We start from the raw sequence: 25,238 nt of genomic DNA, 5'->3' as shown, positions 1-25,238 counted from the left end.
TAATGGAATGAAACTGGAAATCAAGGATAAAAGAAGGAAGGAAAAATCCTACATCACATGGAAAATGAACAATATGTTACTGAATGATCAATGGGTTACAGAAGACATAAAGGAGGAAATCAAAAAATTCTTAGAGATAAACGAAAATACAGACACAACATATCGGAATCTATGGGACACAATGAAAGCAGTTTTAAGAGGAAAGTTCATCGCCTGGTGGTCATTCCTCAAAAAAAGAAGAAACCAACAAATAAATGAGCTCACACTCCAACTCAAAGCCCTAGAAAAGGAAGAGCAAAACAACAGCAAATGTAGCAGAAGGCAAGAAATAATTAAAATCAGAGCGGAAATTAATGAAATTGAAACAAAAGAAACTATTGAAAAAATTAACAAAACTAAAAGTTGGTTCTTCGAAAAAATAAATAAGATCGACAGACCTTTAGCCATGCTAACGAAGAGAAGAAGAGAGAGAACTCAAATTACTAACATACGGGATGAAAAAGGCAATATTACAACAGATGCTACAGAAATACAGAAGACAATTAGAAATTATTTTGAAAATCTATATTCCAATAAAATAGAGGATAGTGAAGACATCGATAAATTTCTTAAGTCATATGATTTGCCCAGACTGAGTCAGGAGGATATAGACAATCTGAACAGACCAATATCAATAGATGAAATTGAAGAAGCCATCAAAAGACTACCAACCAAGAAAAGCCCAGGACCGGATGGGTATACAGCGGAGTTTTACAAAACCTTTAAAGAAGAATTAATACCAATACTTTTCAAGTTATTTCAGGAAATAGAAAAAGAGGGAGCTCTTCCAAATTCATTCTATGAGGCCAACATCACCCTGATCCCGAAACCAGACAAAGACACCTCAAAGAAAGAAAACTACAGACCAATATCTCTAATGAACCTAGATGCAAAAATCCTCAATAAAATTCTGGCGAATCGAATACAAAAACACATCAAAAAAATAGTGCACCATGATCAAGTAGGATTCATCCCTGGGATGCAAGGATGGTTCAACATACGGAAATCAATAAATGTTATTCACCACATCAATAGACTTAAAGATAAGAACCATATGATCATCTCGATAGATGCAGAGAAAGCATTCGACAAAGTACAGCATGCCTTTATGTTCAAAACATTAGAAAAACTAGGGATAACAGGAACTTACCTTGACATTGTAAAAGCTATCTATGCTAAGCCTCAGGCTAGCATCATTCTGAATGGACAAAAGTTGAAGGCATTCCCTCTAAAATCCGGAACAAGACAGGGATGCCCCCTATCTCCACTTCTATTCAATATAGTTCTCGAAACACTGGCCAGAGCAATTAGACAGACGAAAGAAATTAAAGGCATAAAAATTGGAAAAGAAGAACTTAAATTATCACTATTTGCGGATGACATGATTCTATACCTAGAAGACCCAAAAGGGTCTACAAAGAAACTACTAGAACTAATAAATGAATTCAGCAAAGTGGCAGGATATAAAATCAACACGCATAAATCAAAGGCATTTCTGTATATCAGCAACAAAACTTCTGAAATGGAAATGAGGAAAAACACTCCATTCACAATAACCTCAAAAAAAATAAGATACTTGGGAATCAACCTAACAAAAGAGGTGAAAGATTTATACAATGAAAACTACAGAACCCTAAAGAGAGAAGTAGAAGAAGATCTTAGAAGATGGAAAAATATACCCTGTTCATGGATAGGCAGAACAAACATCATCAAAATGGCGATATTACCAAAAGTTCTTTATAGATTTAATGCAATGCCAATCAAAATCCCAACGGCATTTCTTGTAGAAATAGATAAAGCAATCATGAAATTCATATGGAAAAATAAAAGACCCAGAATAGCAAAAGCAATTCTAAGCAGAAAGAGTGAATCAGGCGGTATAGCGATACCAGATTTCAAACTATATTACAGAGCAATAGTGACAAAAACAGCATGGTACTGGTACCAAAACAGGCGGGTGGACCAATGGTATAAAATAGAGGACACAGAGACTAACCCACAAAGTTACAACTATCTTATATTTGATAAAGGGGCTAGAAGCATGCAATGGAGGAAGGATAGCATCTTCAACAAATGGTGCTGGGAAAACTGGAAATCCATATGCAACAAAATGAAACTGAATCCCTTTCTCTCGCCATGCACAAAAGTTAACTCAAAATGGATCAAGGAGCTTGATATCAAATCAGAAACTCTGCGTCTGATAGAAGATAAAGTTGGCTCAGATCTACAGATTGTGGGGTCGGGCTCCAAATTCCTTAATAGGACACCCATAGCACAAGAGTTAACAACTAGAATCAACAAATGGGACTTAATTAAACTTAAAAGTTTTTTTTCAGCAAAAGAAACAATAAGAGAGGTAAATAGGGAGCCTACATCCTGGGAACGAATTTTTACTCCTCACACTTCAGATAGAGCCCTAATATCCAGAGTATACAAAGAACTCAAAAAACTAGACAATAAGATAACAAATAACCCAATCAACAAATGGGCCAAGGACCTGAACAGACACTTCTCAGAGGAGGATATACAATCAATCAACAAGTACATGAAAAAATGCTCTCCATCTCTAGCAGTCAGAGAAATGCAAATCAAAACCACCCTAAGATACCATCTCACTCCAGTAAGATTGGCAGCCACTATGAATTCAAACAACAACAAGTGCTGGCGAGGATGTGGAGAAAAGGGTACACTTGTACATTGCTGGTGGGACTGCAAATTGGTGCGGCCAATTTGGAAAGCAGTTTGGAGATTCCTGGGAAAGCTGGGAATGGAACCACCATTTGACCCTGCTATTGCCCTTCTCGGACTATTCCCTGAAGACCTTAAAAGAGCATGCTACAGGGACACTGCCACATCGATGTTCATAGCAGCACAATTCACAATAGCTAGACTGTGGAACCAACCCAGATGCCCTTCAATAGACGAATGGATAAAAAAAATGTGGCATCTATACACAATGGAGTACTATGCAGCAATAAAAAATGACAAAATCATAGAATTTTCAGGGAAATGGATGGCATTAGAGCAGATTATGCTTAGTGAAGCTAGCCAAACCCTAAAAAACAGATACCAAATGTCTTCTTTGATATAATGAGAGCAAGTATGAACAGAGCAGGGAGGAAGAGTAGGAAGAAAAGAGTAACATTAAACAGAGACTTGAGATGGGAGGGAAAGGGAGAGAAAAGGGAAATTGCATGGAAATGAAGGGAGACACTCATTGCTAAACAAAATTACATATAAGAGGTTGTGAGGGGAATGGGAAAATAAACAAAGAGAGAAATGAATTACAGTAGATGGGGTAGAGAGAGAAGATGGGAGGGGAGGGGAGGGGGGATAGTAGGGGATAGGAAAGGTAGCAGAATACAACAGTCACTAATATGGCATTATGTAAAATTGTGGATGTGTAACGGACGTGATTCTGCAATCTGCATTTGGGGTAAAATTGGGAGTTCATAACCCATGTCAATCTAATGTATGAAATATAATATGTCAAGAGCTTTGTAATGTTGTGAACAACCAATAAAAAAAAAAAAAAGAGAAAGCGCCAGAAAAAAAATTCTAAAGAATGTTAAAAATAATGAATTAATTCAAAGATGAAACAAAGAAAAACTGAGTAAATTAAGGAAAACAGTGCAGGACATGAAAGAACAATTTAATACAGATTCTGATAAAGAATCAATTAGAAATCTTGAAAATAAAGAGCTCCATACCTCAAATAAAAATATCTAGTTGAAGTCAAACCCATAGAGTACATCAAGTGAAAGAAAAAAATATCAGAGTTTGAAGTTGACAAAATAACACATTCAGACAATACTAACAACAATCAGAAGAATTGTAAACAACTTACAGTCCCACTGAACACAATTCATAGACAGTACTCTTATGAATCACTGGTACACACAATGGAGGAGAGGTACAGGCTATAGACAATGCAAGCTTTCTCCGTGAATAAAAGAAATTATTTCTTAAATCTGGTGACAGTCATGAACATCCAGGCATAATAAGGTTTTAGAATCCCAAGTGGACATGACCAGAAAATTAGTCTATAAAATTACCAAAGGTAAACTGAAATCTACAGAAAGGGCCAAAGAAATTATAAACACATCAGAAAAAATATTAGATTTCTGAGTAGAACCTTTAAGATTCAGGATAGCATGAAATGGTATATTTCAAACACTGGATAAAAAAATGTTTAAAAGTAAACAAGGACAAAAACTATAACATGAATGGAAAGGATGGTCATCATGTTAAGGTTAAAAAAAATCAAAACAAAAATCCAAGTATCACATGCTCTCCCTAACATGTGGAATCTGGGAAGAAAATATGAATGACTAGAAAATGGAAGAGAGATTATTAAAGAAGAGGGAAGGTAACTGGGGAGGGGGAAAACTGGAAGTAGGCAGAGTGGTCAGGATTCAATTATTGTGTGTGAGTATAGAAATATCACTGTGAAATCCACTAACTTGTGCCCACAATAGGAGTTGATATTAATAGTTGATAAGAACACCTGTTTTTATAACAAGTCCAATTTGCTATAATGTCACCATATAGGAAACACACTAATTTAAAAATATTTTTCTTATTTATGCAAAGCCATAAAATTTCAGGGTTCAAAATTAATGTAAAATTTATTCAGATAATATCATTTAGATAATTTTTCTACAATTAATTGCTAAATAATTCTGGATTCTAGATGATCAAGAAGGAAATTAAGAAAACTATGAATGGAATTTAAAGATTTATTTTTTTCCATTGTTCTTTTGTGATCAAAACTTCCTTACTCTTTTTTTTTTTAAATACAGGGCATAAACACCAAGAGTAACTCACTTTTGTAAGTCTTACCTGAACTGAAAATTGCTGATGTTCTAGATTCTGCTTTCATATATTGAAGAATTAAGTTCCTGTTGCTATATTTGAAAAAAGTAATAAAATTGGTATTTTAATAATCATATGAAAACACTGGCCAAATATAATTGAATACTTTGTATAGAGTTTTAGATCTAGTATCAGAACTTTTTCATATGCTCTCCAAATTTGTAAGCCTTATAGACATTTTATTAACTTGAAAATTATTTGTGGGGCTGGGGATGCAGCTCAAGCGGTAGCGTGCTCGCCTGGCATACGCATGGTGCTGGGTTTGATCCTCAGCACCACATAAAAGTAAAAAATAGAGATATTGTGTCCACCTAAAACTAAAAAAGAAATAAAAAAAGAAAATTATTTGTACAATGTTTGTTCTGATGCCCAGGCTGATCCTAAACTCCTGGGCTGAAGCAATTGTCCTGCCTTAGGCTCCCAAGTAGCTGGGGTGAATGCACATGCCACTGAATCCATACTTTTTAAAGAAAAAAAAAATTTAAAATGATCATTGAGAGCAACACAGGTAAATATATTAACTAGTGTAGACTGAACTCAGAAAATGCCCTCTGTAAACAATAGCTCCTTGTTCTTGTAAAGTCCTTTCTCTTAGGCTTAAGAATTTCTAAAAAGTAAGGGTTGTATGACTTTAGTTCACCAGGTTGTAATAAAGATTTACTAAGAATATTGAAAGAAATAGTAAAATAATGGCATATTTAACTATTTAGAATCTCAAAACCATTGTATATTTTTACAGGTTCTAATATTCAAATGTTAAAATTATTTTTTAAAAAATGCTTGAGTCTTAATTATCATTATCATTGGTACTCTTTGTGCTTTGTAAATCAGAGCAAATCATCGATTAAGTAATTTACAATTTTATTTACAAATATCTCCTTAGAGATTATAATCATCCCCTTTTTTGAGACTCATCAATAACAAAGGCAAGAAATTAACAAATGCCAAGGACTGGCTTGGACAACTATTTCTTCTCTACCTAGTTGAACCAAATCGGCAGACCTTTGTAAGAGTAGCTACATCCCCACCTTGATCTCCAACTGCCTTGGAAGACAAAAAATCCTCTTCAACACAATGAATACTGAGGAGTCATCATGGGGCTTAGCTCTCTTGAGATTCAATGAATCTGCTTAATCTCTTCGTTTGGGGAAGAACTTAATATATGCTGAAAACTTTAGATAGTGATTCCAACAGCTTAGGAAATTTTCATGATTCGGGAAAACCAACCACTAGAGGTGCCAATAAAAATTGGCATCCACCTTAGGAAATAGTGCTATGGGGCCCCTTGCAGTCAAGGAAATGTATTTCAAGGGATGGAAGGTTTCCAGGTACATATCTGTTAACCAAGATGGTAGAAAACTCTGATCTCTTTCAGTGACTTTACTTGAAGTTCTCTGATAGCTTTTAATGATTTCAATTTTCTAACAGAAAAGACAAAGTCCTCAAAGGATAATGCACCAGAAAAAGAAAATTCAATATGGGGGTTCTATATAAGGTTCCTAAAAGGGGGACAGGGTCAGAGCATTTATTGTGTGTTGGCCAAAGATACAGGCCAAGCTGTCAAAGCAGAGTGCTGCTGCTTGGGAACAATGGTTAAATAAAAAAGCATGAGTGCATGAGAACTAAAAAGAGTGTTGTAACTTTTTGAGTCTAAGTGTGTATTACCATGAAGACTCAGGGATGGATCAGTGAGAACATGTAGTAAAGCTACTCTCTACGAGACTGCAAGGTCAGTTCTAGCAGAAGTCCTAATGTATTGGCTAGTGGTGTACCTTGGTGCTAGAACAATTTCCTTGCATGTATGAGAAGAGGAGGAAAAGGGAGGAGAGAGATAACAAACCCTGCAGGTGACTCATGCACGCGTAATTACTTTTTAAAATTTTTCTAAATTTTAATTATGTATATGACAGCTGAATGCATTTTGATTCCTTGTACACAGCTGTGGCACAACTTTTCATTTCTCTGATTGTACACAATGTAGCATTGCATCATGGGTGCAGTCATACATGTACCTAGGTAATAATGTCTACCTCATTCTACCCATCTTTCCTGCCCCCATTTCCCCTCCCCGGTCCTCCCTCCTCTTTGCTCAAACTTTCATCACTACTTTTAGGCTACATTGAGCAGCTGTCCTAACTCACTACTGTTTCTTACATAGTTACACTATGAAGTCTCACTTCATGTGTGAGATGCAACAGGTGTAACTATTGTGGATCTACATCTAATGCTGATTAGTACTGTCATGTAAACACTTACACAGTACTGCCACTAGCAATGGCATAAGACAAGGCAATCCGTCCACACTTATCTGAAGCAGATACATTAACACCACATTGAAGAAGCAGCTCAGCTATCTGTGTTGATTTATGTTCCACAGCAAACATGAGGGCGGTTCTAAAATAAGAGAGATAACTTCAACCTTAGGCATTTTAATAAATTTATTTAAATAGCCAATTTACTACATTTTACCAATTTGATATCTTGCTTTACATACACTGACAGACATAAACATCTTGGAAGATATCATATCTTTATCTTTGAAAGTCATTTGTATGTCTAAGAGGAAAATAAAGACAATAACTATGATGATGTCATTCATCTGGAGTTGGCAAAGATTTCAATGAGAAAACCTCCCTTTTCTTCCTAGGATGATGTAATACATTGTAACTCACAGTCAGCCAAAGGTCAAGAAGTAAAAAAGCTATTTGCAGGCCTAACATGATAACAGTAGCACTGTGGTAATAACAGTCATTATTGCTTCAGTCATTCACTTGGAGAAGCATTTGCCAGGCATTGAAATCAGTGCTATATGTACAATCTGGCAACCAGCTTTCAAGCATATGTTATCCTCTTTTTCATATCAGGAAACATATTTAGTCATTACCCATATTTAGGATTGCTTTCAAGGTCACACATTTTGCAACTTGGAAAGCTAGGAATGCAATCCAGTCATGTGTGAATGTAAAGCTTCTTTCTTCTTTCTTTATCACCCACCTATATCTTATCTTCATTAAAGGAAATATTTTTTCCCTTTGAGGTTATTTTCTTTCCTTTGTCCATGCCAATTAAAAATAAAATCACTCAATAGCAATTAACACTCAGAAATAATCTAAAATCAATATTCTACAAAGTAATTTAAAGCAAATAGTCATCCAAAGGACGAAATTACTTTCAATGTCTGTTTATGCTCAACACAGCATTTCCAAAAGAAAACTATACCAGGAGAAGAGAAAATATAACAGAAAGTTCAAAAAATCCAATACTAACAAAGCAAACTAAAAGTCCATATTTTACAAAACTAAAATGAAAACTCTAGCTAACACAAGATCATGTGATCAACAAAATCAAATACTAATCATCAGCCAATAATTATCAGGGCAGGTGACTCACACCATATATTCTTATTTGTGTTACTCAGTTTCAATAACTGCTTTTCTCCCTAATTGTAGTTCATTGTTCATATATTCCACCTATATTCACACATATATTCCAATGATTATATCATTCCCATTAATTTAATAGATTAACTTAAGTGATTTTTACTACAAAATTAAGTTTTTTCAAAAAAAAAAACCAATAAAGTACTATACCTTCCCTTATCATCAACTGCGTGTATGTTTGCTTTATTGTTAATAAAAAATTCTACCATCATCTGTCTCTTTTTCTTTATGGCGAATAAAAGTGGTGTTTGGCCACTCTGAAAAACAACAAAAATAGTTTATTCTCAAAATTAATTCTTCTCAACTAAACTTAACCTTACAAAATACTGTATGAATATAAGCACATAATAATAATGTAAATTAAGAGTAGCCACTCTCTTCTCTTCCATAAGTGCTGCTCTTTCAATTTGAAATGCCTCTCCTGTGCCTAGAGTGGCCACATGAACTCCAGTCATTTCCAAAACTGCTTCAGACATTTACTGTTTCCACGGATCTTTGCCTCTGTCGAGCATTCATCATGGCATCTTGGAGTTATGTAACCCGCACCCAACTCAACCAAGAGCATCTTGAGGACGTGATCTATATCTTCTATCTCAGAAGACCCATTCCTTAACACATATTAGTAAAGGATTTAAGTATTTGATTAATGAGCCAAATTTTCAACTCATTCGTAGGGTGTATCAATCAGATTCTGAAGAATGTCTACTTTTCCAGAAATACCAAGACTCATCAGAAAGATTCTTTGTTTCACTATTAGATAAAATTTACAGAACTGTGCATTGCATGTCCAGTATTACAGAAACAGCTTTATCATTGCGTAACCCCTATTTGACACTGATTTTTCACAGGAAAAATTCCCATGTGAAGAATTCAAATTGCAGGGATAGAGTTCTGAGAGCTTTCCAGTGACATGGAAGTTTCCTCCATGTTACACAAGTCCTCTTGATTATCTTCTCTTTATGGAATCAGAATCCCAGATACCAATGTCAGGCATTCCTGCTCCAAGAGGGTCACAAAGATAATGGGCTCTGAATTAAAAGATATAGATTTTGAGTAAACTATATTGCTTTTTCTTAATTGGTCTCTATGTCTTCTCTTATTATAAGATAAAAGATATTTATTATTTATGTTAGAAAGCTCAATACAAAAATATATTCTTCCTACAGAATTGGAGAAAAATTTTTGCCAGCTAATCCACTAGTAGGGGATTAATAAACATAAATAACCAACTCAAAAAAGCTTAACACTGGGCTGGAGGAGTTGTGGCTCAGTGGTAGAGCACTTGCCTAACACAGGCAAGGCACTGGGTTTCAGTCCTCAGCACCACATAAAAATAAATAAAGTATAGGTATTGTGTTCAACTACAACTAAAAACTAAATATTAAAAAAAAACTTAACACCAAAAAACAAACTCAGTCAATAAATGGACAAAAGAACTGAACATAAATTTCTCAAAAAAAAACCCACAATGTCTAAAAAATATGAAAAGCTCATCTACATCTCTAGCAATTAGGTCAATGCAAATCAAAACTACATTAAGACTTCATCTTCATCGTACTCCAGCCAAGATGGTAATGATCAAGAACACAAACAGTAATACAGGCTGGTAAGGGTGTTGGGGGAAGGCACACTTGTACACTGCTGGTGGGACTGCAAGACTAGTACAACCACTCTGGAAAACAGTTTGGAGATTCCCCCAAATCTAAGAAGGGAACCACAACATGAACCAGCTATCCCACACCTCAGTATTTTCCCAAAATTACTAAAATAAAGTTTGCCTAGTATAGTAATACAGCCACATGTGTGTTTATAGGAACACAATTTACAATAGCTAAATTACAAAATCAACCCAGGTGCCTGTCAATAGGTGAAAGAGTTAAGAAATTGTGTTGCACATACATACAATGGAGTTTTACTCAGCCATAAAGAATAAATTATGGCATATGCTGGTAAATGGATGGAAACAAAAAATATCATGCTAAGTGAAATAAGTTTAACTTATTAAGAAACTCAAAGGTCAAATGTTTCATATGTGGAAGTTAAGAAAAAGAGAAGGTAAGAACAAATATCAAGACATAGGGAAGATCATTAGGGTAAAAAAAGGAGATTGAGAGGCAGAGTGGGAATAGGGAAGGGAAGGCAATGAAGAAGGAATTCTTTAAGAATCATGTTATATGCATATATAAATATACTACAGGGAACTACGCTTTTATGTGTAAGTAGAAAGAAGCAATCAAATATAAATAAATTGACAGGTGAAAGGAAGCCCAGGAAACAGGAGGAGAATGGAGGAGAAGGAGGAGGACAGGAGGGAAAAGAGGGGATCATGAACTCAACTGGAATTCCATGCATGTATGATTTTATTGGTATGAACACAACTACTATGCGTCACTATAAACTCCAATAAAAATAATATTAAAAATATATTCTGACTTGTAATGATCATCCTGGTAACATAATGCTTAGCTACTTTTCAAAATTATTTTTAATCTGGTTCCACTTTAATTGCTACTTAAAACTTATTTATAATTTTAGGCAAAATGTAATTCATAAATTTTGTGTATCAACAAGTTTTATGCTGATCTACACGGATTATTTTTAGCATCATGAAAGACTAAATCATTTTCATTTTTAAGGAACAAAGCTGAAGAGTAGTACATAGGACAGCTTATAACATCCATGACTTATCTACTTCTAGCAATAATTTATCCACTTATAGCAATGAGTAACCTAATCAGGCTTACAAAAATTCCCATGAGAACATGATTTTTATGGTATAAAGAAAACTATTTAAATGCCAAATTCTAAATTCCATAATTTGATCCCATTTCAAATAGATTCATATTATGTAGGCCATATTTTTGTAAATCAGTAGGAAACCTCCATGCAATCTTTATCAAAACATATTATAAAAGTAGAGGCAAAGTATAGTTGCATATATGAAATGAAATGTATGTGTACTAATATCTACAATAGATGAAATGTACTATAGAACTTCTATATACAAGTTTACTAGAAGAAAATACAAATGCTTCTTTATGCTGGCAAAGACTGTTCTAAGAAAAAATGAATTGAAAAGAAAACTTCTTTTTGTTCTACCTCTCTTTTTAAAATCTATTATGCTGCTGCTGATGATGATGTTGTGCTGGGGACTGAACCCTCACCCTTGAGCTTGCCAGACAAGAAGTGCTCTAACATTGAACTACATTTCCAACCCTGGAATCTAATTTAAATCAAAGTACTCTTTTACAGATGATCAAGTGACAGTGACATATGAAATAGAAAAAAAATATTTAGTATCCTTGGTAAGAGAAGAAATTTAAGTCTAACAAATGAAATACATTTCTCAGCTTCAATGTTTGAGAATAAAGAGCAGCAGCATTGGGCTATTAAGGTTTTAGCTGTTTAATGCTCCCCAAATAGATGACTTGATGGAAACTTCTGTGCATCATTTGAAATTGTGCAAGCTGCTACCTACCAAATTCCATTTTACTCTTCCAGATATTTGAGTATTCTTTTTATCCTATTCCAGTCCCTAAACTTTTGGCCATTGGTGAACAAGTAATTTGTGAAAGTTAATAATGTATTTTGATACATAGAATGACAAGTCTTTGTTCACTGCAAACATTTCCTTAGGTCATCATGACCCTAAAGGACTGCGTGTGGAACTCAAAAATGTACTGATATTTTTATTTGGTTTTTGTGAAATCGATAACCTCAGAAAGAGCTCACACTTTGGGTCAACGAGTATTCCTATGCACAAACCACCAGCAGGGCCTCCCTTTGACATCCTTAGTCTCTTCAGAACAGGGTAGGACAAGGGCAGCAGCACGCATCTCTGCAGGATAGGCACCCTTTGTGTGCTGCTCCCTTGGCCCTAGTGACTGAGAGCCTGCAATGCCTGGATGCTCTCAACCAATGCTCTGCTCTACCTGCTTGAACACATACTCAGTAATGGATAACTACAAGAAAGGATACTGGAACAGTGGAATCAGCAATTTGCAATTTTGTGCAGGAAGCTCTTCGCAGATGCTTTTTTAGTGTAGTGTGCCCGATGTGGTGACAAAATTGAAAAGGCATGTTGTGTTTGGTGCTTTGGAAAGTGTGAAAGCTGCTAGTGAGTCTAGTGTCCTCTCTCTGGAAAAGTACCTGCAGTTAAGGAAGTATTTGCAGAAAATTCAGGGATTGTCAACAAGTGCTGTTATGAAGATGGCTGGATGATCAGGATGACACCAAGTTATCCTTCAGGATTTAATGAACTAGTGAGTGGAGCATGTGAGAAATAAGTAAAAGCTTAGTTTAGGGGTGAAAGTCACACCCCTAAATAAACTAGTGTGAAATAATTTTTAAAACAAAACAAGAATGAACATGGAAACATCTTCCCAATTCAGAGTCTTGTAAGGCCCTCAGGACACAACACATATCGTATCTGAAAACTTTCCTTAGCCCTGGTGTTGCTGTATTATGAGAATACTTTTCTCATACACTTTTCTTCATGCTTTTGAAAATGTGCACATTAACAGCTGCTGTGTATATCTATTTTTTTTTTAAAGTCAGTCACCCTATAGGGAAATTTTAAGTGTATGGGAAACCAGTTGAAGTTTCGTTTTTGTTTATTTGCCCATTAGAAGTCCTGGGCACCGGACCTCCAAAGGTTGCAGGTCCTGGATATCGAGGACTCCATGGGTATTTAAAGTCAAACATCCTGGTGAAAGGAGAACCGGTCTCCCTTCTGCTCTGCCCCCACCGGCACAGCCTGGATGGAGCAGGCTTCCATTCCAACAGCCCAGCTTTCCCCCATTGGCCCTGTGCCCCTCAGCCCCTGGCCTCCAGACCTTATTACCTATTTTTTTGGTCAGTATCATCAACATGACAGCCGCGTCCCAGATAGCGTTCAATTCTTTTCAGTTCACAATTTTTGGCAGCCTGGTGGATCTTGCGAAGGGGGTTATATCCAATAACCTTGGTCCCAAGGCTTAAATAAACAAACTTTTTCCAGGCTCTGGCCATTCCTGCAGACGTGGTCAACTGCCTGTGTCCAGCGACCTACCAAGGAGGCTCCTCCATTAGCTATCCGCAGCCTTCGGGCAAAACAGTCGTTGCTGGGAGACACTGGTAAACACAAGTGCGTGGGCACACACGCACGGTCACGCGCCACAATCTGCCTGGCCGTGGGTGATTGGCTCCTGGTGGGCCCGCCCCCTGCACTGTGCTCTGCGCCTGGCTCTTCTGTCCAGTAGGGGGAGCTGCAGTACCCCGTCCAGCTCCTGGGTCCCTAACACTTCTGCATCCAGGGCCTAATCCTCCACCACCACACACACACCACGCTGCACACTGAGCTTCCCTACCTGCAGCTCTCTGCCCAGTTCCACGCTAGGGCGTGGAGAGGAGGGCGTGTCTGCCCTCCTGGAGGACAGCAAGAATGCAGGAGCAGAATTGGGGTGAGTCTAGGAGGTGCACAGCACTCGCCGGACCTCGGGAACTCCAAGGAGAGTCTCCGCTGCAGTGCAGTGCAGCCTCTTCCAGCCGAGTTGGCCTTGGCAGTATGAGCTCCGGGGACAGGGCTCTGTGGCTGGGCATGGCCTGGAGTGCCTGGTTCCCTCCCTGCAGGGCCTAGGGCTTTATTTCATATCCCTGCCCCTGCTCCAATGCCTCTGGTTCCACCTGGCTCCTTACAGGTTTGGACCCACTCTCCCTGCCCATCACAGGATGATGAAGCCTCACTCAGAAGCAAGCCAGTCTTGGATCCTGAAAGCTTAACACCCGGTTCAGGTCCTTTACAGACCCTCCTTCATGGCATTTATCGTACTTAATTTGTTTTATCCCTAAATACTCACTGAAATGAAGGAGGCCCGACATACTAATTTGGACACTGTTCTCACCTACATAACTGACTCCCAGTTTGGCCTCCAGGACTCAAGTCAAACTTGTGAAACAAGTCAGTAGATGCATGGAGACACCCAGGGCCTCTCTGCTTCTCTAGGCTGTGACGTCAGGACCTCCACATATGGCCCACACCAGCCAGGATCTCCCTTGAGGAGCTTCTTCATTGGCAAGAGTTTCTTTGAAGAGATGAGCACCACACCCAGGTTCTCATACATGCTAGGGAAGCACTCTACTGCTAAGCCATATACCCAACAGCTGTGTCAATGCTTTTAAACAAAAAGTACACTAAAGTGGACTGGTGATGGTGGGGGTTGGAGGAAGTGACAATTGGAGGGAGCCACACATTGAACAGAGTTTGTGGTGGCAGACAAGGCCTTGTGATGACCACACTCTAGGCTCTTAACACTGCTGAGGTTTGGGGAGATGCTTCTGTACCATGCCCACCCAAGAAGGAAACCCTGCCACCCAGCCTCTTCAGAACTAACTAATATTAATCAGACGGACCTAATAGACATATATGAATTCTCTGATCCATCAACCATGAATTTATTTGCTTTTCCATGAAACAATGAACATTCTTTAAAATAGTTCATATTTCCTGGTGCAGTGGAGCACAGCTGTAAACCCAGCAGCTTGGGAGGCTGACAGAAGGATCTGGAGTTCAGTGCCACCCTCAGCAATGCAGGGTGCTAAGCAACTCAGTGAGACCCTGTCTCTAAATAAAATAGGGCTGGGGATGTGGCTCAATGGTCAAGTGCCCCCGAGTTCAATCTTCAGTACCAAAATAAATAAATAAATAGACTTCATATTTTTGGGTACAAGGTAAATACAAGAAAGAGAGATACCTTCTTACATCCCATAAGATCATAAACTAATGAAGTGAGAAGTTAATGACAAGAAACAAACCATTTAATGCCTGGTGGTTAAAATACTCAATGAATTAGGATGGGATCACAGATAAAATCAGGAAAGAAATAACATTTTTTTTCAGAAATAAATGAGAATACAGACGCATCAAAATCTATTGGGTAATTACCCCAAATCAATGACATACCTAAATACCAATGGGAAATCAAATGAAGGAGAAATTAGGAAAACTATCCCATTCACAATAGGACTCAAGAAAATAAAATACTTGGGAATAAACTGAACAAAAGATGTGAAAGACCTCTACTGTGAAAACTACAGAACACTAAAGAAAGAAATTAGGGCTGGGCTGTGGCTCAGTGGCAGAGTGCTCACCTAGCATGTGCCAGGCACTGGGTTCGATCCTTAGTTATATACAAAATAAAGGCATTCTGTCTGTCTACAACTACAACAAAATTTTTAAAAAGAAAGAAATTAAAGAAGACCTTAGAAGATGGAAAGATCTCCCATGCTCCTTTTTTTTATTATTGGTTGTTCACAACATTACAAAGCTCTTGACATATCATATTTCATACATTAGAATCAAGTGGGTTATGAACTCCCATTTTTACCCCAAATACAGATTGCAGAATCACATCGGTTACACATCACATTTTTAGGAAAGGTAGCAGAATACAACAGTCACTAATTCTCCCATGCTCCTTGACAGGCAGAATTAATATTGTCAAAATGGCCATACTACCCAAAGTGCTATACAAATTCAATGCAATTACTCTTAAAATCCCAATAACATTCTTCATAGAACTAGAAAAAGCAATCATAAAATTCATTTGGAAAAATTAGAGACCCAGAATAGCCAAAGCAGTCATTAGCAAGAAAAATGATGCAGGAGGCATCACAATCAATACCCGACCTTACACTACACCACCAAGCCATGGTAACAAAAACAGCATGGTATTGGCACCAAAACAGACACACAGAACAATGGTAAAGAACAGAAGACACAGAGAAAAACCCACATAAATACAGTTATTTCATACTAGAAAACGGCACCAAAAACATACACTGGAGAAAAGAGAGCATCTTCAACAAATGGTGCCGGGGAAACTAGAAACACACATGTAGCAAAGTGAAATTAAACCTCTACATCTCACCCTGAACAAAACTCAAGTGGATCAAGGACTTAGGCACCACACCCTAGAGACCCTGCAGCTAACTGAAGAAAAAAGTAGGTCCAGGTCTCCACCATGTCAGCTTAGGAACTTACTTTCTTAACAAGACCTCTAAAGCACAAGAAAATCAAGAATCAATAAATGGGATAGAATCGAATAAGAAGGCTTTTAGCGTCTTCTCAGCAAAAGAATAACATGAAGAGAAAGCCTACTGAATGGGAGAAAATCTTTACCACATGCACTTCAGATACAGCGTTAATCTCCAGAATATATGAAGAGCTCGAAAAACTTCATACCAAATAAATAAATAGCCCAATCAATAAATGGGCTAAGGATCTGAACAGATATTTCACAGAAGAAATGAAATCAACAAATACATGAAAAAAATGTTCTTTTCTAGTAATTACAGAAATGCAAATCAAATCTACACTGCCATTTCATCTCACTCCAGTCAGAATGGCAATTATCAAGAATACAAGACACAATAAATGTTGGTGAGGATGTAGGGAAAGGTACACTCATACTTTGCTGGTAGGGAGGCAAACTGGTGCAACCACTATGGAAAGCAGTATGGAGATTCCTCGGAAAACTTGGAATTGACCCAGTTATCCCAATTCTCAGTTTATACCCTAAGGACTTAAAGTCAGCACACTACAGTGAAGCAGCCACATCAATGTTATAGCTGAACTATGAAACCAACCTAGGTGCTTTCAACAGATGAATAAAGAAAATGTGGTGTATATACACACAACCAGATATTACTCAGCCTTGAAGAATGAAATTATGGGATTTGGTGGTAAATGAATGGAGCTGGAGAATATCATGTTAAACAAAATTGGTTAATCCCTGAGAACCAAAGGGCGAATGTTTCCTCTGATTTTCAGATGCTAATTCAAAATAAGGGTTGGGGTGCCTAGGGAAGAACAGAGGTACTGTGGATCAGGCAGAGGGAAATGAAGGGAAGGGATGAGGAATAGGGGTAGAAAGGATAGCAGAATGGATCTGACATAATTACCCTATGTGCATATATGACTTCGTGACCAGTGTGAGTCTACACCATGTACGACCAGAAGAATGGGAAGTTATACTCCATTTATGTATGATCTGTCAAAGTGCATTCCACTGCTATGTGAAACTAAATAGGATGAATAAAAAATGCTTTTAGGTGCTCAGGAAGAAAAAACATCAAATAACTGGAAAAAGATTAAAAGGTGTATCAAAGATGAAAGCAGCATTAGAAATCACTTGATCCAATCCACCTAATTTACTACTGAAGAAACTTATTACAATACTAACATATGCCCAGCCAGAAGAGAAAATCAAATAATTATCAAAATTATAGTTCATAGGGCTGGGGTTGTGGCTCAGTGGTAGAATGTTTGCCTGGTATGTGTGAGGCACTGGGTTCGATTCTCAGCACCACATATAAATAAAATAAAGGTACATTAACAACTAAAAAATATTTTTTAAAAAAATTATAGTTCATATGGAATTATAGTTCATATCTGAAAAATGCTGATTGTGACAGATACTGAGAATGAAATTTTATAAGATGAAAGCAATTCTCATATTGAGGACATTTTTCTGGCTTAAAATTGGCACCCACTCTTCTCAAGGAAAAAGGTGATATGGGACTTTGGACATGGAGTCAAACTAATGGAGTTCCCCCCACTGCTATCTGTTTCCTTCTCTGGCTTTGTGTCCTTCATCCTTACAGCAAGTCATACTATTCCAGCACCAGGATGAATGATCACCCACAAGGATCACAGCAGGCATACGGGAGGAACACCAAAATTGAAGGTGAAGGAGTTAGAAGGGCTGTGCTATTACTGTCATCAATGCAGTGAACTGGCACTAGCTTCCCTATGTGCCCAACACCAGGAATCCTAAGACAAGTGAGGTGACATGGAGGTTTATCCATAAAGAAAAATTGAATCATGTCATTTGCAGGAAAATGGATGGACATCATTATGTCAAGCAAAATAAGTCAAACTCAGAAGGTCAAGGGTCATATTTTTTCTCTCATATGGGCAAGCTAGAGAGGAAATAGGAAAAAAAAGGTGTGGGGGGATTATCTCAGGAAAATCAAAGGGAGATCAGTAAAGGAAACAGACCCAGGGGTGGGAGGCAGGCAGGGAGGGGAGAAGAGCTGGGGAGCAATATTGGCCAAATTATATCATTATTAGATTGTGTTCAGGTATGAATATCCAACAAAAAATCTCGTTATGTATAATTATAATGCATGAACTAAAAGATGTGGAAAGAAAAATGCCAACTGGCACTGATTATGTTTCAGCTCAAAAGTCTACAAACATCTGTAATCATTTTATGCCCTCTGTCTCTTGGAAGCCATATTCCATGTCTATACATATATAAGTATTTCTGCATGTGTGTATATTACTATGCCAAATGTATGCATATATTATAGATATGTAACACAATCAAGACTCACAAAAGAACTCAACCTATTCATAAACCGGATGAGCCCCTGGCCTTTTAAACTAAGACCCACTTAATTAAAGACAGTATGATTCATACCCTTTATATAATGGTTTGTGGTTTTCTAGCTTAAGTGCTTTTTGGTTGGGTCCTTTTTGGATCTTATTCCCATTTTAAAATCCATACAAATATATTCATGTCCTAAAACAGAAAGGAACAATCTTTCCAATCTTGAAAGTAAAAAATAAAAATACCAGAGTCAAAATGCTATTATATATTTTCCAGCATCCAAAATAATGCTAAATGCAGGCTGGGGCTGGGGCTCAGCAGTAGCACAATTGCCTGGCATGCGTGAGGCACTGGGTTCGAGTCTCAGCACCACATATAAGTAATAAATAAAATAAGGGTCTATCAACAACTAAAATTATATATATATATATATATATATATATATATATATATATATATATATATATATATATAAAACAAAATAGTGCTAAATGCAAAGGAGGTACTAAGAAGGACTTTCTGAATAACAAATAAGTAACCTTATCCATATGCCTTATAAAGGCAACATTAAAATACTTACATAATATAGAATTTATGGTAGCTTATAGTTTTGGATATCTAATTATATGAGCATTTACTCCCTGTTGAAGAGCATTTATGTTTGTGGTTCAGGGACAGATCCTCCGTTTCTACACCACTCTCATACTGCCAACCACAGGAAAATTCATTACTGAATTCTCACTCTGTCATATGGTCAAGAACTAATGGGGGACAAGGGAATGCCATTCAATTGTGATTCATATAATTTTAAGAGTTTCTTTAAAATCATGTCACTCTACTACAATCATTTTTAAAAAAATAAGAATGGTTTATAAGTATGAAGAAGGAGGGAGTCAAAAATCTCTTATTTTATTACATCTGCAATAGAAATGTACCTTGATATTTGTGATTCAGACACATCAAATTTTTATTTTGCCTGTTGGGTACAAATATTTAGTTTTCCATACAAATCCATACCACATTTACTTACGGCACTCTGTCAGAAAGTAGATTTAGGTGGCAATATCTGATATTTAAAATTTGTGTAGTAACTATGGTTCTCAAAATATCCATGGAAAACACGCTTATGATTTGTCTTGAGAAAATTATCACTAAATATTAAATCTACAGTTGCAAGATAAATCTTAATGAGAACATCGCAGTGAAATTTCCCACAGGTGGTTAACAAGTTATAACATAACTGTTAGCATAATTGCAGCCATCGTCCTTTTCCCCACCCCCACTTTATGAATACTGTTCTTATTCCCAAGAAATGGAAAGCAGCCTGAGATAAACCCTACTGGCCTGGAGACATGCTGGTCTCTCCCTGTTCTCTGAGAGACAGGAGACAACTTAACAGAGCCTGAGGTGGGGACATGCTGGTTTCCCTGTTCTTTCCTGGAGAAGATAAAGGAAATGGCGCTTTCCCTGTCCCCCTGTGAGAGAGGAAAACTACCTGTCTCTGTTCCCCAGAAACAAACTTGCCTTCTACAAGATCAGAGGATGCTCACTCTGTCAGTCAGGACTAAACCCGCCCCTGGCACCGTGGCCATGATTCTAGCCCGTAAAGGGAAATTAAAGGTGGCATTGCTGCTGCTGTCCCTGCTTTGTGCAGAGCAGCCTTGTCAGGCTCCTGACAATAAACCCCGCTTCCTGTCCCAGGTGTGTGTGTGATCAGTCCTGCGCCACTCCTCTCAGTAACTACCATTATAGCTGAGGAGGATGTGAGTGGGTTCCCAAATGCATTTATAACTTGCAGCTTTTAATTTATATTTTCCTTCTCTTCGAATCAAGCACCCAAGCCTGAAGAACTCTCCAAATCATTTGAGATAAGTTCATGCATATTTACTAAGAACATTTCCTGGAGGGTCTGATGGATCAAATTATATTACAGTCAGCTTTGTCCAATTTTAGTTAGAAGAGAAACTTACATTGAAGCAAAATTGGTATCACTGAAAACGTAAACCTTATATAAAATTGAGATACACTGAGTTCTTCAAAATAGCCTTAAAACCTAGAAAAGAATAAACTGAAAAACAAAAGCTCAAAATTTTGATAAAAATTATCTCCTTCCCTGTTAATAATTATTAATATGACTAATACACCAGAAATCAATTTAAAGGAGGAAAGTTTATTTTTGCTCACATTTTCAAAGCTTTCAGTCCATGGCTGGCAAATACCATTTCTTGGGGTCCAAGGTCAATGACAGCATCATGGCAAAGGTAGAGAAGAACATAGAGATTCAGGTTAATGGCATTAAACTTTTTGATGAAATAACATTAGAAAAAATTTCAAACATTACAAATAAGTCATACACATACACAATCCATACAGAATCCCAAGGAGAAAAGGTTAAGGAAAATAGCAGCCCTGGGGGCCGGGATGGTGGCTCAATGGCAGAGCGCTTGCCTAGCATGTGTGAAGCACTGGGTTCAATTCTCAGCACCACATACAAATAAATAAAATAAAGACCCACTGACAACTAAAACATTTTTATAAAAAGCAGCCCTGCAAGACATATCATAACCAAAATGACTAACATAGGAAAGAAGGAGAAATAATGAAAGATACACCAGAAAAACATCAGGTCACATTTATTTACATTCATATAAACTTATATTTGTATAAGTTTGATTATATTTATTTATAATGCCTCACTTCAAACTTCTCACCTTGGACTCTAAGATCAAGGGAGGTTGGAATGAAATATTCCAAGCTTTGAAAGAAAAACACTTGCCAACCAAGACTGCTACATCCAGCAAAGTTATGAACAGAACTAAAAATATCATAAGTGAAATAATTTAGATGCAGAATGTAAAGTGTTGTGTGTTTTATCTCCGATGCAAAAGCTAGAGAGAAATATGAAGAACAAACAGGGGATCACATAAAAATAGGAAGAAAATCACACAGCGATGAGCTACCTGACTGGTTACAAAGATGTAAGAGGGTAAAGCAGTAGCTACAGGATGAAATGTACTTTGGAATAAATAAAAATGCCCTGAAGCTTCTGAGAATTCTCTCTCAATGAGGACTTAAATTAAAAACAAAAGTCTATGCCCTAAGAAACATCAGATGAGTTAAGTGCCAGAGGAGAGGTACACTGCACATGTATCAACTGAGGCTATGGAGACAGCTCATTCATAAGTCCCCGGAGGGCAACACAGAGTGCAGTGAGTGGAGGGCTGCTGGTACTGAGAAGAATCCCAGGACTCCTCACTTTCTTCACTTCAGTCATGGTTTTCATATCTTTTGGTAGATTCTTGGGTTTTGACATGTCTGTCCTAAGTACAATTCAATATCCATTTTTGTCATCTTTGCTTCTGGTCTAATTCTGCAGTACATCACAGCTTCTTTCCTCAAGTAACCTCAAGTCCATGGACAAAGACTGGTTCTCCAACATAAATACAAGTACACAGTCTGCTCTGATCAGCTACTGATGCACCAGGACCAAAAACATCATGTCTTAACCAGCAAACAGAGTGCAGGAACTTCCAAATCTCCAAACACAGCTGCCAAAACAGGGACAGACAGACAACGGCCCATGAGCAGAATGTCAATGTCATCAGCAGCACAGTTGATGCACGATATGCAACACTCACACACAGTGATCACCTACCGGGGTCATTATTATAAGGCCTGTTCCTGGGAAATGGGGTGCATGGTGTTAGCCAAAGACCAGTCACCAGACAATTCTACTCTCCTGAAAATACAAAGACCCCATCCATTCACAGCTCTGTTTCCTTGGTCATAACAACTTCCTGTTCTCTCAACCCCAAACCTCAATAGAGGAGTAAGTCAGACTATCACTATGCATCCGTTTCTTAACACTGATCTTAGATTGGTCTTTCCTTTTTCTCTTTCTCCTTGTGACTTTGAGAAGGTTCACTTCACAGTACTGATCAAATGCACCCACAACCTTCAGACACACAGCTGAGCTCCCAGAGAAGCAACCTGTGAAATTTGCTGGAGGCCTTCCCCCTGACGCAGGGCCTATACTGCAGGGACTCTTAGAAGGTCCACACACTATTCCAGCTCCTGCAGTATCTGGCTTCTCAACTGCCGGGCCTCCCTGCTCCATGCTCGGAAGCCAGCTGCCAACATTGAGGGCTCCTTCTTCCCTTCAAGCACAAACAGGGAAGAGGTTTTGCTCCTGGAGCTGTAGGTCTCACCAAGGTAGGATCCTCCATCTTGGCATGCTGTGGTTGTTCGGGGGATTGGGGGTACGAAGTGCAACATGCTGGCATTTACATCAGGACACCTGCGTATTCAACTTTTCAGTGGCAAGGTAGCTCTTAAGATGGGTGAGCCTTAAGATACGTTGACTGTGACAGCAAAGTGTTACCAAAGACTCAGCTTATACAACTTGAAGACAAATGCCAGTGGGAAGACACTGGTTACTGGCAAAGGTAAAATAAACTGCCAAGTAGCAGAAGAGATACAAAAACCGTTTTGGGCAATGTGAGTTTGTTTTAAGTTATAAGAGTCATTGGTATACAAGAAATGAAACCAAGAACCCATCAACTACAGGGGAAAAGTCACAAGTAAGATGAATCAAGTGTGGCAAAGCCCTGCACTGAGCATTTGCACAAGACTCCTTATAAGGAGAAAAAAACCAGTGCCAGATGGTGTTCAGAACCTGGATTTCACACTCACTGTTTCAATATGCTTAATAAGCAAAGGAAGGTCCCCTCTAAATAACACTCCCATACATTTACCATGAAACACCTCCCCTACCCTGCAGCCACCCTACCTCACCCCCAGGTGCAGGCCCTACATCCTCGAGGACACATATCCCTAGTGGGTGTGTGTCCCCAAGCTTGGCATTCTCTAACCTCTGCAAGAATCACTCAGCCAATGCCCAGACTCAAACTGCTACTCCTCAGCCAGTAGCCCCTGAACTGCCTCCCACCACTTCCCCTCCCCACACATTCTAACCCCCACATGTAGGCCCCAACTAACCCCCAGTTTGTGCCATTCCCCTGGAGTCAAGCACTACCCAGGTCTGGGGGGCTCTCTTCCATCCTCAAGCATTGGTGGTATCTGCCAAGTGGATGTTGAACCAGAGACCACACTGCCTTGCTGCCCAAATGCAAACCAGTGCCTCCTACATTGCAGCAGGGCCTCCAAGGCTCTCCATCCACTGACTCACGGCCAGCCTCAGAATCTCTCTCCAGCACCTGCAAGATCACACTTGGTTTGAGTGTGAGACCTGATGTTTCTAGGGGTCATTCCCTTGGCATTGGAGCATCATCCTTCCTATTCTACTTGGCGTCCCATCTCATCAACACAACCTGTCATACAAAGAAAAGAAATGAGAGTGCAAAGTTATCAGGAAATGCTCTTCATCAGAAACTGACCTGAGGCTCGGAAACCTTCAACTCAGCAATCAAGACCTGAAAACTACCAGGCCACAGATCATAGGCAACGGTGCTACTCTTTCCATACACTTCTAATACCAACCACAGTGTTTTACTAAGCATTCAGATAACAGGGATACATTTATCAACACTGAGCACGAACAGAATGAGCTAAAATAACCCATGTTAATATTTAACTACCACGGATGTGTACAACTCTGACACATCTAAGTTTCAACTGGTCAAAATATAAACATCATTTACAACAGAATGTGAGAGAAAATAAGAACTTCACTCCCACATGACTTTTTTTTTTAAGTTTACATACAGAAGGAAACTGGAAGCAAGACAGATAAGGAAAGGCACGGCAATGTCCTCACCATTATCACAGTACTAACAGATCAAGGCTAACCTAAAACAATTCCAGATTCTTCAATCTAGGAAAGATACACACAAATCTCAATATATGGCTAAATTTTTCTCACCACATAACACTTTTCTGTTCAGAGATACTTTGAAGGATCATACTGCAGAATCCTTTGTCCTTCATACTTGAGAATGTCATGGTCCCCCTCAGGCTCAGAATAGTGGTGCCAGGATAAATCCTCAAAATACTTTTGAGCACTTAATTGTACACCTGTGAATTCTATTTGGACTCAAAGTCATCTCATCATGCACTTCAAAAAGAATCTCCTGTGGTCTTTCCCAGTGTCTATATAGACACTGGGGACCGTGTTGACGAACACCACTGGACAGCTACTCTGCTTATTGGGAAAGACCTAAAAGAAAAGTCAAGAAGAAGTACACAAAATGTTTCTGGTAACATTAAGTTGTGCATGGACGTGGGAATCTTTAGCATACAAAAGAGTGGATACCTACCATTCATTGAACTGGGATGAATGACCAGTGAAGAAGAAAATACCCACTCCTGAGACCAGCTCACCTGTTCTACAGACCTGCACTGGAAATCTGCAGGTTCTTCTTCAGAGGAAACACTACCACTAGCAGCTCACATTCTGAAACTTGACTTCAAATGACATCACTTCAGGACACTTATTAATGAAAGAAATCTCTCCTCTGTTCCACTCCAAGTATGCTTCCCCTGCCCACTCCAA

This window comes from Spermophilus citellus (assembly GCF_964194105.1).
Source record: "Spermophilus citellus genome assembly, chromosome: 12".
Classification (NCBI taxonomy): domain Eukaryota; kingdom Metazoa; phylum Chordata; class Mammalia; order Rodentia; family Sciuridae; genus Spermophilus; species Spermophilus citellus.
This window is presented reverse-complemented; position numbering follows the sequence as displayed.